At 31.2% G+C, this 17,242-nt stretch overlaps 1 protein-coding gene across 1 annotated transcript in view; it reads right to left on the bottom strand.

The window, feature by feature from the left end:
• LOC125069821 (monocarboxylate transporter 4-like) overlaps positions 1 to 15,654 on the bottom strand; it is a 61,880-nt gene extending 46,226 nt beyond the window's left edge. Inside the window, exon 1 of the mRNA XM_047679403.1 lies at positions 15,470 to 15,654. The gene's annotated coding sequence lies outside the window, so the exon portion shown is untranslated. The remainder of the gene's footprint in view (positions 1 to 15,469) is intronic.
• Positions 15,655 to 17,242: the final 1,588 nt, after the last annotated feature.

Raw genomic sequence — 17,242 nt, 5'->3', positions numbered from 1 at the left:
GGATTATCGGCATTCGGCCTAGATAGAATGGGCGGGGGCGAGGACGCGATAGAATGAGATGTATTGCGCACAAAATAAATAGGAAAACTAGTCCTACTGAGAGGCCGATCTTTAAAGGTTATTACAGATCGAAAACGCTATTTTAAAACTGTTGACATAATGAAAATGAAATATGTTTTGCGGTCAGGAATTTGGAGGTCAATTATTTAGATTGTTTTAAAATAACTATGTAAACATATCGTGTAAGAAATAGACTTTTATTTTGAAAAAATGAATTAACATTTAAAAGCGTGTTTTATACGAGTATTTAATTGTTTTCATGGTTGTGTTTAAATATTTTGATAAACACAAAAGTGTTTGTTTATCATCGTATTTATTTGTAGAAACTGTGAAATTTTCGTGTTCTTTTAAATCATAAAGTGAATTCGCTTATTCCTTATTCATTTGAATATTGTTTGTTCGGATAAACTTTTAGTTAGTGAATATACAAACAAATTATGCAATAAAGAAGTATATGCAATCTATATAATATGTTAATTAATACACAAAACTCGCTCGTACAACAGTAAATCAGAGAACCGCTTCGTTTTACCTGTTTTTAGATGCTGGGAACACTATTTGCAAGATTCACGCCACTATCATGTTCCTACCATCTGTCACTCGTGTCGGGTAAAATTTACTAGCCATAGTATAAATTCACTGAGGAAACTTTCCTAGAGGTCGAATTCTCAAATGACTGCGCACTTATTTTCAGAATGTGCTAGGAATTGAGATCAGACACCGGAACAAAATGGTTATTATGATAATTTTTTTGACGACTGTATTGTTTGTCTTTTTCAAAAACTGTTGTGATGCATAATTAAAACAAATCAAAATCAAAATATTCTTTATTTATGTAGGCTCGTATAAGCACTTTTGAATCGTCATACTACAGTTTTGAAATCAATAGATAGCCATCACTGGTTCGGAAAGTAAAAATATATATAAAAGAGAAATTGCCTGTATATTCAAACATCACGCAAAAGACTGATGATGTAAATGTCAGTATCTTTCACATATAAAACTATAAAATAAATTATTCATAAAATATTTTCCATAAATTATGACGTTATTGATTTTCAAAATCCCTCATTTTTTAGAAATGTGCAATCAGAAAGGTTATTGTAAAAACCGGCAACAAGAATGGTTACACTATCATCTCGCTTAACAGTTTTCAATTCACACGATATGTTTCGGAATACCAAATATTTTTCAAATTAGCAAGCCGAAGTGAGTTCAGAGGAAAGATGAAAACAGATTTCTAATTCGATCGTGGTTTTTACAGAATCTAATTATTATATTATTATTTTACGTTACTATGACGAAGATATAGCAATAAAACACTTTTTATAATCAAGTCAAGAAATCAATAAAAGATATATAATTTCATTGATGTCTATTCTAATGAGCATATATAATTAAATCTGTTTCGAATGACCCTTAGCACAGCCACGCGAGCGGAGCTGTTAATTAATTAGCCGCTCCGCGAGGCTCCAACCGCGTTAAATGATAGTATATTTGACGGTTATACGGACCGTAAAGAGACAGCTATTTTTGTCTCCAAAAATGTTTTGTAGCAAAGACCCGGATAAATTAACAATGATTATAAAGTTATAAAATTAACTATTTTATAATAAACCCCGTAAAACAATTAGTAATACAATTTAGACTTTTTTGCTGATTGCTATGTAAGTACCTGAAGGAAATTTAACACATTTTGTTTTATCATAAAAAAAAACACTCTGTTAAATATCAAATATTGTATTCCAAATTGATTAATTGATACTATTTTAATACTATATCCTTATTAAATAAAAGTGTTCTATAGTTATTTTTAAGTATACTACTTAATAAACAATTTGTTTTAATAAGGTCGTGGGATCAATACTAACGGTATTAACAATAGTTACGAGCTTCGATTAGCTTTAATAGTGAAATATGAGCACTTAATTACGTAGCAAAGTAACTAAGCCGATAGCACGTACATTATTAGTCTAAAACTTCTCCCACACATTCTTCTTATACTATATGGATTATTACAGATTGAAGCTAGCACGACAATTAAAGCGTGAGCGTATAAAACTATTATTTATATTATTGCTTTCAAAATTACATTTGACAGCTTGGTTGATCTTGTAGTAGGTTAAAAGTACGGCCGCACACGCCGAGGTGCTGGATTCAAACTCTGGGTCTAGTCAATTGGGAAATATTGGAATTCTTATTTCGGAATGCACCTAAATCCGTTGGTCCTTTGTCTATATTTTTCGGGTCACGTCAGGTCAGGATATCATAATTACAAAGGGAGAGATTAAATGGTTGGACGGCATAGTTATATAACGATGCATGTATCGAATTCTAACATTTCCAAATAACTCTTAATTTTCACTACACTATTAAACAATAAAACAAAACGAGGCTTTCGCATCTACAAACACGATAGCAATTAATTAGCTTAACCATACTTTGTCTATGTCCTCGACCCAAGTAAATACATTAGTCTGAAAGAGATATAATCGAAGTGAATTACCTGATTACTCTCAGTTAATTAAGTAGTCGGGTAGTTTAGCTAATGGCACGCACAAAATGTAGCTCAAACATTGCGACCGACTCGCTATATAATCTTATTTGTGAATACTGCAGTAATACATTTGGTCATACTCAGGAGGCCTGTTACGTCGTTATATAATTTATAATGATAATAATAGTAAACAAAGAAAATCATAATTTATATAACATTTATTTTAAAGAAAATAATTGTATTTTCTTTTATAATACCTAGATAAGAATTATATTTAAAATCTGTAATATACAAATGATAGCGCGTGGTATGTTTGCAGGTCGGAAGTGGTTGGTTATAATTATTAAATTGTTAATTGAATTATTTCATCATCTACTCTTTAAGGTTCTAGTTTAAAATAAATAAATTTTAAGAAATAAATCAAAAATATTATTTGTATGGTTGTCCTTCAATAGAAATGTTTTATGAAGATATCCGTGCGAAGTGCGAAAATAAGTTTAAATAGTCTATACTACTATTATAAATGCGAAAGTAACTCTGTTTGTCTGTCTGTCTGTCGCTCTTTCACTTCCAAACCACTGAACCGAATTTGATGAAAATTGTTATGAAACTAACTTGAACCCCAAGGAATGACATAGGATACTTTATTTGCTTATATGGACAACCAACCCCTAAAACGCAAGCGAAGCCGCAGGCGACATCTAGTATTATATAAAAAAAAGGGACAGAGTGGAAGAGAAAGAGATAGAAAGTTCGCCTGGCGGAGCATTACGCTTTTTCCGTACATGACAATTTCTACCAGTTCACTCTTTTGTAAGCCGCGTAAAAGAACCAAAAATGAAGTGCCAAAACTAAAAATATAATCGTTTGAAGATATATAAAGAACAATATCGCACTACACGACACGAATTTAAACTTAATTTATATACAGACTATTAAAAAAGTAAAGTTGTCTACACGTTGGTTATCGCATGACTACAAAAAAAAATGCATTTAATGATAAATTATGGGAGAATATCGAATCTACGGAAACGGAACGCGAAATGGAGATCTATTCCAGTTAGTTATTAATTTATTCCATCACATTTCAACTATTTACGATCTTATTATAATGTCAGTCAGCGAACAATTAAACTCATACATAATTTAGTTAGAATGTGACTATACGTAGCAGAGAAAGCGCAGTTGATAGATCACATACATCTTAATGAATTCAATCCTAGTTTACCAAATGTTCCTTGTCTATAAAGGTATTTTGTAAAATGTATTCAGATAGAAACCAAACCGCGACGAGGTAGCTTGGTGAAGTAAGCTCTAAAGCTCTACTTAAGCAGAGAGGGTCATTTACGAGTTGTCACTTATCTAATTTTACTATGATTAGATAATATATTGTTTTGACTGCCTTTTATGGTCTAGTGATTAGATATATGGCGACAGTTCCCAAAGTTCTGAATTAAAATCCAAGCCGGGCTTCTAAAATATTATTGGATTTTCTTTAGAATTTTTTTAGTAACAGGTCGAAGTCTGGAATTTACATTAACAGCTTGTAAATTTCCCACTGCTGGGCTAAGGCCTTCTCTCCCTTTGAGGAGGAGGTTTGGAGCATATTTCACCAAGCTGCTCCAATGCGGGTTGGTGGATACACAAACGGCGAAATTTCGTTCAAATTGAACAGATGAAGGTTTCCTTACGATGTTTTCATTCACCGCCGAGCACGAGATGAATTATAAACACAAATTAAGCTCATGAAATTTCAGTGGTGCTTGCCTGGGTTTGAAGCCGCAATCATCGGTTAAGATGCACGCGTTCTAACCACTGGGCCATCTCGGCTCTCGGCGTCTGAGATTTGAAAGTGTATAAAATCTCGTTCCTCGGATAACAAGTAAAGTCGCTGTTCCTACTTTACTTTAACTCTTTTCAGTTGCGCCGGATTTGCTGTTCTATCGGATTATGAGAGTGCACCTGTGCGCGCACACTTCTGCACTGTAATATTTCTTACCTAATTAGCTGGTCTCCTTTGAGGTTATCCGTCATGACTCAAATCAGTCAGAACGAGATCATCAATATATTGTAAGTAGTTAACGACGGTCACTTAATATTTATATTATTTTCTTTCTTTATATACTCGTAAAATATATTCACAATGAAGCAAAGACTAACATTGTGTTTAAATATAAATAGTTCTTAAATACATGATTCAATACAGAAAACATGAAATAGATTTCAATGAAATTATTTATAAGCAAATAAAACTTTGAAAATCTTAACGCCTGTGTAATGTAATTGTAGTCAAATATAATTCCAAGCTTACAATAAGAACTTTGCTTATTACTTTGTATCTACGTTTGTTTCACGAAATAGTCCAATTAAACTTGTTAGTGCCTTATCACTGACGGCGCTATTAACAGGGATACCGTATTAAGCTTGGGACTAACTTCGCCGACAACGATTATAGAGCTATTTTCTCAAATAACAATTACAAACGAATGTGAAAAGAAAATAAAATTCGTGGCGAAAGCAATAAATAGTCTTTCGTAACATTCACAAAGGACGTGAGAGAATTTAATCTTTTTCCATTGTATAGGTATATCAATAAATAAAAAAATAACTCGTGTAATTACTAAAAAAATTACAAATATTACAACAACTAAGCGTTCTAAAATACAGTATACCATGTATACATAATAAAAAAAATGAGCGAGCCTCACAGTAGCCTCATAGGATATATAACATTTGCCATCTCATGTAATAAGCAATAAATCAAATCAAATATTCTTTATCAAATAGGCTCATAAAGCACTTTTAAATCGTCATGTTATACTGTTGAATTAAATACAAAGCTACCACCGTTTCGGAAAGTAGATTCTACCGAGAAGAACCGTCAAGAAACTCATTAGTTACTTTTTTCTACCATTTTAATTACAGGGTATGTCTACAATTATTATTTTTTATATATCCTGCCTAGAAGTCAATAAATACTAAGTCCATGCTCTTTTTTCTGCAAAATAAATTTGTATTGAGTAATATGCCTTATTTATCAATGTTTTTTTTTTTAAATGAGCTTTAATATTTTTAATATGCCAAGTTAAAAATAGCTTTGGAATCTTTTTGTAGTAACAAATACCGTGCACCAGGAAGGATGTATTAAATTTACGAATATTACCATTATATCCCCTTGGAAATGAATTGCAACCTTTTGATGACCAACTCTAGTAACGCGCGCTCATCGGTCAAATCAAATAGCGCGCGCTTCCCCGACTTCCTGTTACAGAATTCCGTCCCTTTTCACGAAATCAATCCTATAGATCACAAGAATGTGAATCGATGTTTCACATCGATAAGTAGTAAAAAGTAATACTCATTTAATGCCCCACGATTGAGGCAAAACCTTCTGTTGAAGAGAATCTATAGAGCTTTTTCCACGTCACTGCTCCATTTCGAGAAGTGGTCACTGCTCTAAGCAATCGAGATGCATTGAGAAGGTTTAGTCGTTTTACTATTCTAAAACAACGATTCAGGTACAGTTCGGTTGAAGTTAAATTAGAATGGAATCGGGAATATTTCGTAACAGCTATAAATTAGTAGAATTAATACCAGGTTACATTACGTCGTGTTCTTTCAGCACCGAGCAAGAGATAACTGAACAAATAAAATTTCCTCAAACGTGTAACTTTGATCTCGGCAATATATTACGAATATAATATTTATTATTAAGGTTATTGAGAGTAATAAAAACAAGTGCAAATTGTACCCATCGAAATATTTTCGTTGATATTTAATATTTCGCCCGAGGATAGAAACAAGATCGCAAAGTTTTTTGTTTCGAGTAGGGAACTAATATGTATACACTGTATACAAAACAATACCGCCTTCGTCCTCGAAAGTATTTGAATTATCGAAGAGAAAAAAATCTTATAAAAGTTTCTTGAAAGTATGACGGGTTAGGGAAGCAATGACAGTCGATAAAACTTGTTAGTAAAATTTCGGCGAAATCCAAGGACGTTTAATAATTTCTTATCAAAATATATCCACTTAATATTAACTTACTATTATTTAAACTAAGTGTTATGGATTATAATGTTACGGAATTAGAGTTTATATCCACAACAACAGTACACAGGGTATCCTGAACAATATATCATTAGTCTTTATTGCATAGTCTCTAATTATCCTACAGTACCGCGCGCATATATCCAATATAATGCTTCATTTATTCTTCAGTTATTCAAACACTAAGTATATTAATAAACATTAATAAACAAAAAAAAATACGAAGATTTTGATAAAAACCTATACGTAAATAGTAAGCGATCACTTCGAAACCATAATTAATTTTTATTACAGAATCATTGCCGATTCTATGTCATTAAATGAAGTATATCACAAAGGGAAAACACAAAGTGACAACCTGTATTTGTCCCATTGTTGGACAAAAGACCCAAGGACGAGAAGTCCAATGTGACGGATGAGAATATACCAAGTGCATTGGAGCAGCGTGGAGGTTAAGTTTCAAACCTTCTACTTACAAAGGAGAGGAAGGTTTAGGTCAGCAGCATTTATGATTGTTACCTTAAATTTTTATTTCCTCGAGATGTTTTTTGTTGAAAAAGTGACATGAGGTGAATTAAAAACGTAAATTGTGTGCATAAAACCTGAGTAGTGCTTGACCGGATTCGAACTCGCGACCTTCTGTTAAGATTTTGTCCTACACACCTGGCCATCTCGCCTATTTTATATTTATTTTCTTAAAACAATGACACAGAGTAGGTTATTTAATATAATACGTATTAATATGAGTCCAACCATGCAGTTGGTAACTAATTGTTGGTTTCATGGCATGAAAATTATACGAAACGATATAATTTATCAAATTCTCGACATGCATTTTGTTTGACTAACTACCGGTAAATCCGATTATAAGCTACGTTTAAATGGACATCCTAACCCGGCTTAAAAATCATTTTATATAAAATATTTAGCTCTTACATTTAAATTTCGAATAGTATACTACGTGTTTAATAATTTTATTCGTGTCGCTTCTGTAACACAAAGGTGATTGAATCACTACGATTCCTTGTCGCAGTGTCCTTTCACCGTCTTTATCGTAATCGTCGTTGCAGACAACCATACATACCAACATATATACTTAAAACTGTCAACTTATAAATAATTAAATTATTTTTAATATATATATTTTTTTATATTTCCTCCTTCAACTAAGCAAAGGAATGTCAAGGATTTAGAATTGAACCAGCGAATTTCATATCTCTTGGCTTATTAATATAGTAAGAGCTATTACGGTACTTTATTAATCTTGACGCTTAAATAGAAAGTTTGCAACTTAGAGATTGAAAAAGGAAAAACTTTTTTTAAATATTCAAGTACATTTTAAATTTGATATAAGTCTAATAGTAGCACAACAATAATAAAAATATAGAAAAATTGTCTATGTCTAAATCTCATTGTCTTTGATAAGTATCGATGTAATTGGTAATTTAATATAACTTTATAGTTATAATAATACAAAAGAATATATACGTGGGTTGCAAACAGAGAATATTTGAAACAAATGTAATTATGGCTTCTGAATCTATAGCAATGTATGAAGAGAAACATCTTTTAAATTTATCAATTTACAGTAACATATTAACTACAATTTTATTACACCTTTGCGGTTTTTGATTGTTAAATGAGGTTTACGAAATGGGTAATTAAATTAAAATAGTTACAAAAACCTCAAATAATTTTTAAATAACTTTTCAATGATATCGTTGGTACTCTATGGAATTAAAATATTTCACACTCAACATTATATGACGTAGCGTAGCGTAATTATAAATACGGACGCTTATGTTTTTAAATGTTAATAACAAATCGTTTCAGATTAGTAATAATAATTATACTTTCATAATATGTTGTTATAAAAACGATTAGGTATATTTTAATATACGCCGTTTTGTACATGAATAATATATATAGTAAATATTTAGACGATTTTTTTAATTGCACGAAGGTTACTTGTAATAATAGTGGATTAACAGCATGGTATATGGATTGCACGTACATTACCTTTCAGGTATTGTATCAGGTTGTGTATATACGAATATTATTTACGGCGTTGGTTTAGTTGGTAACTGATAAGACTGCACATCCCAGGTTCGAACCCTGGGCACATAAAAAGTTGTTGCTTTTTGTTTGTAGTTGGTCAAAATATAACCGTGCCACGTATACTACGTAAACTATGTCCATTGGGGTCAGATTGCTGCTCCGTCGTATTTTGAAAGAAAACCTGTGTTTGCGAACATAATCTAACACTATTATAATATCTTTGTATAATTGACATCATGATTTTAAAAATAAATACAAAATATATGATATGACCGATAAAGCTATATTGAATCGATATATTTCTTTTTTACGTGACTTGCAGAGACATTTTACACCTCATCCCATTCCTTATATAAAGAACTTTTGACATAAAAAGGGTAGATCCGTAGCACTATTTGATCTATGTGGATATGTCTGATTTCACTTGTCAGGGACGCGAAGTACGAAGTGAATATGAAATGAAGGATAATAAAAGGACGAACTTCAAAGCCTACGCCAGATTCATTCCTATTCTGATGTTTTATTGGCATCTTTAATAGAATACATTCTTTTTTTTTTTGATTCACGATTGATGATTCATCTTTTGAATTATATTTAAAATCATTTATTATATAATCTAATTACGTATTAACATTATGCACATATAACAATTTAGCATATTAGTGAAGTTAGAAGTTAGTCATTTTTACAGTAGAAACTAAAATTTAAAATAATTTCTTCATTTTTAATCGTGTTTTGTGTGGTGCGTAAAAATATTTCTTGAAAGTATAGTAACGGCCTCTTAACGTCCTTTTCTCATTTTGAAGAAATGTTTTAGAGAATATTCCATCACTCTACCCTGATTTGGGTTGATGGATATATGACAGAAATGACAAATGATATCAGGTGACCACCCTGATGATAAGTGGTTGCCACTGGCCATAACATTTTTTTAAATAGTAAAAATAATAATTTATTCTCTCTCACATTACAGACATTACAGTTTAAATGAGTCTTAATAAAAAGTACATTGTTACTATAAGAGCTGGTGACCATCACTCATATTGTCAGTACGCCACCAACCTTTGGAACTAAGATATTATGTTCAAACCGTAGCACAACAGTGATTAGTATTGCTATTTGGCATTAGAATATGTGATATGTAGGTGCTACCTATTAAAACAGGCTTGCACGAAGTTCTAAAGTGCTAAGTAAGCAGAAAAAAATAATAGAAAATGACATAAATATGTATTTAAGTAACTACTATTCGGAAATAAATAATACAAAAACGCGTGCGGAATACTTTAGGGAAATTCGGGAAAAAATCGAACATGCAAAATATATAAAACTAAGGAATATTTTACAGTTTATTGCTTTTGTGCTGAATTCTCTTACATATTTAAGAAGGAAATCTTTTAAGTAAATTCAGTATGAAAAAAAGGCTATAATAATAAGTTTATCATTTAGTCAGTTTAATAACTAAAATGATAATATTAAGGAGGAACATATTGTTATACAGTTAGATTTATATAACAGAATTGATAAATTTTGCTATTATTTGAGTATTAGTTATAACAAATAGGTTTTATCTCAAAAGTATGTCATGAACTATTGTCAATATATATACTATACTATAGTGTACTTTGTATATGTATATATAGTATCACCTAGTGTACTAGGTTTGTTAAAATTAGGTTATATTATCGTTCATATCGTGTTACATCCCGTACACTGTACATATATTGTTGATAAATATTAATATTATTTTATTATTTTTAGACAGATGTTACCAGTGATAAAAATGATTTTAACCAATAATAGCGGAAACAAACTGATATTTTATGTGGTTATTTTTGTGTATATGATTCATTTGGTGCTCGGAGGTAAAGTGAAATATCGTAAGGAACCTACTTGTTTGAGATATAAATCTTACACATGTGTAACCACTATCGCGTATTGGAGTAACGTGGTGTAATAAAATCCAACTGTAGATAAGAATTTCGGACTAAAGAAATATTTTTATGTTATTTCTTTTTCAGAGCGCGTTATTTTTCATAATCATGTAACAATCTTTATATCATTATAAATATAAATAAATAATTAATAACGATTTTAACCTTTGGATATATAATTGATGAATAAATAAAAAATATTTTGTGAAAGAATATTTTATTATATACATCCCGTAACCAAAGGTTATACTATTAAGCTGTAAAATGTTCAGTGGTTTGTGCATACACTGAGGTTTCCACTTGTTCGTAGCATGAGTGAAACATATTACTTTATCATGTTTAACTATGATTTACGTTAAAACCTCAACAATATTTATGTCACATTTCATAAAAAAATTCATTTAAAATGTTACTAAAAGGTCAGTCGTAAATAGGAACATATACTACTTTTTCCCGGGAGAAATAATAAATTTTGCCTCAACCCATATAATTTCACATTCACACGTCACATCCGTATCCCACTTTACCCGGAGCTGTGATATTTATCTGAGCAGGATTGACCCGATGGCCCAGTGGCTAGTTTATATCGCTGCACATCTAGACATTCCTGGTTCGAATCCAGGAGCGGTACCGTAATAGTTGTTGGTTTTTCCGTCAATATATGCTTAGTATCACCCCAGAATTACACTCCTGTGTTGGCGTGTGAAAACACGTAAATCTTATCCTGGAATTAACTTGATATTATTCCAGTCTAGACAGATTGGCATCCCATCAAAATCTATGTACACATATTTATATATAATATAAAATTCCACTCAGATAATATGTTTTTAATTGCATTAGATAATTTTGAATTCCCATTTGAGATGAATCAAGATATTATTATTACAAGTAACTATCATAACCAGTTCCTAAAAATTGTTGCTTCAAAACATTATAAGTATGGAAATTACAATATTCGGTTAGTCTCTCTTTAATATCAGCGAAAGCAAACATTTAAATATAAGAGTTTAATTCCATGTCTAAATATCGCTTCATTAAAAATGTTTTATTTTAACAGTTGCCTTTAAAACTTCGCTTCAAGTGACACAACAAAGTAGGGTTGCAAATTATAACTTTTTCTCTAAATGTTTTTAAAAAATAAATTATGTAAATTAAACTTACAAATATATTTACAACCGTATGACAAATAATTTTATTTCCGTGATGGATTATTAAATAGAACACGTTGAACACATCTTGTCTTCAAATTGAGACAAGAATTCAATCATTTGAATGTGAATAAGGAAACCATTGTGAGGATATCTGCATGTGTTGGATCAAATTCTGGCACATTTATGTCCACCAACCAGTATTGGAGCAGCTTGATGAATGGAACTCTTATGGCTTTACATGACAAAGAGCCTCTGCCCAGCGGTGGGATATTAATGTTGTTCTATTAGAAGCAAGAGTTAAAGAAAGTCACCGAGTTATATCCCTGAATAGAAAACCCTGCCTTGTTTAATTTTCTTTTTAAATTTTCGAGCGGACAGCTTGTTAACTTCGTCCTAGAGGTTTATTTAATGAACAACTTCTCGTCACTAACTTTAGAACATTAAATAGACTTTCCATTTATAATGTAAGTTCTGAGTAAACCAAACTTAAACAGTATTTCAAATATTAGTCTTTTTATTATCACTATACATTTTCCGTATGGCCTAGACTGCGACTAGGTTTGTATACGTTGAATATATTGTTAATCTATTCATTTTCCAGGATAAATGGATATCGAATGCATTGACTGATGGACCTGTCACAAAGCCGAATTCATTGAAAACCATTCAGTAGATTCCGCGAGATGCATGTGACAAGCGAATAAACTGACAGACGCATTCAAAAATTATTTTTTTCGTCTATAAAATACACCCACTCATCAGATGTTCTACTTTTAAACAGCATCACCTAATAATGTTGTATTCCGGTTTGAAGGGTGAGTGAGTCAATGTAACTTGTGGCACAAGGGACAAAACATCTTAGCTCCCAAGGGTGGTGGTTCATTGGTAATGTACAGAATAATGCTTTTTATTTTAAAATGTTATACCATCTATTATATATTTTTATAATATTTATAGTTGCAAGGATAATCGTGTTATTTCTTAAATACAAAGAACGTGGGCGACTCATGATAGAGAACGTTTGGAAAACAAGGTCTGTATCCCGATTTAAATATTAAACATTTATACGATAACGATTGTAACGACATAAACTGTTCGTACACAATAAAATACTTTGATTATTACTATCAGCAGCCGTCAGTTGTATTTATAATAATCTGGGACAAGCTTTATTTATAAAGCAGTAATGCTCTATAAATATCACAATGTACATTCTAGCCGAGAGAGCCCAGTGGTTAGAATATGTCAATCTTAATCTAAGAATGTGGGTTCAAACCCGGTTAAGCACTATCACACACAGCAAAATCTGCTACAGCGTTTCCAACAAATCGCATTGGAGTAGTGTAGTGGAATAAAATTCAAATCCAGGTGTTAGCCATTAGAGGTACAATTAAAGGTTGTTACTTTACCTTTATATTCTAATCGAAATGTATCTGTGAGTCGATACTTCAAACCCAAGCAAGCTGCACGAAAAACCTGTTGTATTTCTAGTTACAACATCTTGTGATAAGCGTTAAAGGCAAACATCCTAAGCAGACTCTACCATGAAATTCTGTGAACCGATCCACGCTGGAGTGTTGGAATAAGTTCTAGGTAACTTCTGACTGTCAATGAGAGACAGTATTTATCTTTACGGATGTCTAAGGGCTGTGACTGAATACTGATTGTGTTTTAATTGCTTACGTATTTTATTACGATCAAAAATGCAGGCGATCAAAAGGGTTCGAAGTGAGTTACAGGTGGCAATGATATTTGCCTTTGAAATTGCTTATACTTACAAAAGAATATAAACTTGTGATAAAAGATTTTTTAAATTTTTGTAGATACACATGTTCAATGTAACAAATTATTACATTTTTCGAAAAAAAATAATAATAGGTGCTTTATTTGAAGTACTTTTTATTATTTATTCGTTTCTTCTTGTACTCCAATTAGCGACGTGTCAAGACTGGTACGATATGAGTAATACGATTAAAAAATGTCAAGACTGTTGTACCCAATTAATATATACTGTTGGCAGAATAGACGGTTCATTTTTAGTGAAAAGACTTGGAATTGATGAGGTAATAAGTCGAGCATTTGTGCTACCAAACCACGCAATCATAATTAACGCAGTAAGTAGATCCTTTTTATGTCTCTATTTTAAGCGGCCAAGGTTGACTTTACTCCCTCGGATTTACTACAATTTTACATACAACAATTAATCCCAAGCTGTCCATACCAGAATACTTAAAATATAACCATTACAACCAATCAACGCAAAAATGTAGGTATTTATTAAATGACAGACGAATAAAGAAGAAAACGTTCTTCCAATAAATTCTATAATTAACTTTTTACCGAGTTATTAAAATTATATTTTAAAAAAAAATTACCTATAGACATCAGGTAATTTTTTTTTAATCTTAAATTATATATAGTTAACATCTATATCATGAATTAAGTAATTCAATTAAGCAAATAGGTAAATAATAATTACCACGCCTCCAGGCAATTGGATCTTTTAATACGCACGAGTCATTTAACGAAAATGTAATTGTCTTTTAGATAGGCAACGCGCATTTTCCTAACCCTGTAAAAATGTTGTATAAAAGGACTTCAACTTTCTATTGGTCATATTAGTATTCGTAACCTATCATAGAACGCTTTTATTGTGCCCTTTACTACAAATTGTACAATCGCTCTATCCAAGGGTTGTCTGAAAGAGATCGCTTCAGCGATAAGGGCGCCTTTTACACCTCATGCAACTTTGAAATATCAGATTATTAATATTTAGTCTTATCTACGTACGTGACAAATACATTTTATGAATAGAAGTGTTATAAATAAATATATATTGTCCGCTAAAAGTTTGAGAAATACTATGATAACAATGAAAAATGTGAATTTCACATTTTAAAAATGTCACATCGCTAAGCTGTGAGACGTGATTAAGTATGGTGGTTCTTACTCAAAAAGGAACAACGAGAATTGTAATAAAATAGAAATAATCTCTTCATTTTAATAATTTGTTATATTTAAACGTTTTTAACATTCGCTTGTCTTATTTAAATATGAAATGAAAAAATAATGTTAAATTTTATCTATATTTTTTAAATCTAATAATAAGTTTATAAGAATTTAGCAATTAACAAAAATAAATGTATGCTAAGACTGCTTTAGAATTTAAGGCAATATAGGAGAATCTCTATTGAAAACCTATATAAATAACTCTATAAAAAAATACTACCGAATAAGTATATAGAAATAGAAATCAAAGCTCTATGATTCATTAAAAGTATAAAATAGTTTATAAAAAGAAAATAACTTAGCCTAAAGAGAGGCGACTTCCATACATTTATTTAATTAAACAGTACGCTTGCCTGATGTTACCTTCCATATTATGTCGAGTTGGCGCCGCACAATCTAACCCTACTACTAAAAGTCATATTTTTTTAAATTTAATCTATATAAAAAAAAAACGGTTTATTAATACACCGTGTATAATATAAACGAAATAATTACATAAGTACTTATAACTTAAACTGAAGAGCTTTGTCATAATTAAAAATATGGTATATATTAACATAATAATCATAATTTACTCGATTCCTTCATTCTTACTAGCACATCTTCGTAAAATAGTTTAAGTACCATAAAGATATACGCTTAATAATAACAAAATTATATATATCAAAATGATCAGTAAAAAAATATAAAGTAACTTATAAATCACTTACTTTTTTAGATAAAGGTTTTGAATCGCCCAGCCAACACACAACACTATATTGAGCAATCAAAAGTGCTTAGACCGGCAAATGTCTAAAAGTGCGTACCTATTTCAATCAACAGATCGGGAAAATTGTTATGAGTGCGCGCGAACAGTTGTAATACGTAGTGATGTTCTCTCGACGATGGCTAACACGGCACTGGCCCAGCCGCCCCGGGCGAGCGCCCCGCTTTCCGCGTCCTTGTCACAAACCGAACTTAACCCTATGATAAACCTTTACCTATACTTAAGCGCTAGAAAAGCGCTTTGAGTTATCAAAGCGCTCAAAAAAAGGAATAGTGATTTTATAAAATACTCCAACTTAATATATATATTTTTTATTTTTAAAGTACAATTTCCATATATATAATTTTAATTCATAACAGAATTGAAATAACTATACATCCTCATACAAAACATCTTCGCTATTTATACATGCAATATCTAGAAAGTGCTTCTGAGAAATAATTAATTTCCTAGAGTATCAATTATAATATAATTTAAAAATACCCTACCGGCAATAGAACTATTAAAACAGTTGTCTTTGAAACGAAAGAAGTTGTTTAATTATGCATACAGCTTGAAGTTATATTGTTTTTCTTTTAACAGGAAAAGTTCTTCATATTTTTAGTTTAAAACCCTATTTAGTGATAATAAGGAGACAGAAGAATAAATAGACATCTTACTACATAGTAAAATTATTTTCTGTATTTATCCGAGCGTTTGTGTAGGTATAATAACTTACTTCCTTCTTTAAATCTTTGCCTTTTTTATTTATATAAGTTAATTTATTGTATAATTACTTATGTGTTATTAAAAGATTTAGAACAGCATTGTATGTGCAGATTATTGTTTGATGATACAAAAGAAAATAAAGCTGCCTTGTATTCTATTTCAAGTAACCGATATGACCAATAGAAGCTTTTCAGTATATCCTTAATTATTTATTGTAATATTGCGCATAAATTCTCAATATGTGACCAAAGAAGAATTAGGATTATGGCAGTGATGAACTCGCTTGTCTTGGAAAGTACGAAAAGCCGTTGGTCCTGCGCCTGATTTCTATCATTCGGCCATTTATCTATCGTTCGAATTGCCGTCCCATCGGATAAGGAGAGTGTTGGAATAGAGACTATGCCAATGCTTGTACACACACTTAAGATTGGCCTCCCAGTCAGGGGATTTTATCTATCCTTAAAACCATGGCCTTATGGAAGCATCAACTTTTCCTTTAGTTTTATTAAGCTATTAACCTTGAGATCGTCGGTGTTAAGCTCCTTGTGTCTGAATAATTACACTAACTCACTTACTATTCCAACAAAACAACACATGACTCATTAAGTGAAGAATAACTTCACCCACTCAGTCATACGGGTCTCACGAGTAATCTCTTGGATCACTTACTTCGACTTATCTATTCAGTTAGTTGTCAGATATAATATCGAATTAAGTATTCCTGCTTCGTTCTTGAAATATCCGTTGCGTTGGCGAAATAATTTGCGCACGAGTCAAAACTTTTTTAATTATCGGCTCAACTCGACCCCTTTTGCTTAAGTCCTTCATTCAACGAGTGGTTTAAAAGCCATTATTTTTTGGAAAAGTTGACACAACACAAAACACATAAATAGAATACTAATGAACTTTGAGATTTGTTTTATTCTATACCAGTTGATATTAAATATATCATTAGAGTGAAAAGGTACGCGTATTTTGACGTATGGTGTATGTGTAGGTTTGACATTTT

This window comes from Vanessa atalanta, chromosome 16, assembly GCF_905147765.1.
Source record: "Vanessa atalanta chromosome 16, ilVanAtal1.2, whole genome shotgun sequence".
NCBI lineage: Eukaryota > Metazoa > Arthropoda > Insecta > Lepidoptera > Nymphalidae > Vanessa > Vanessa atalanta.
This window is presented reverse-complemented; position numbering and strand designations above follow the sequence as displayed.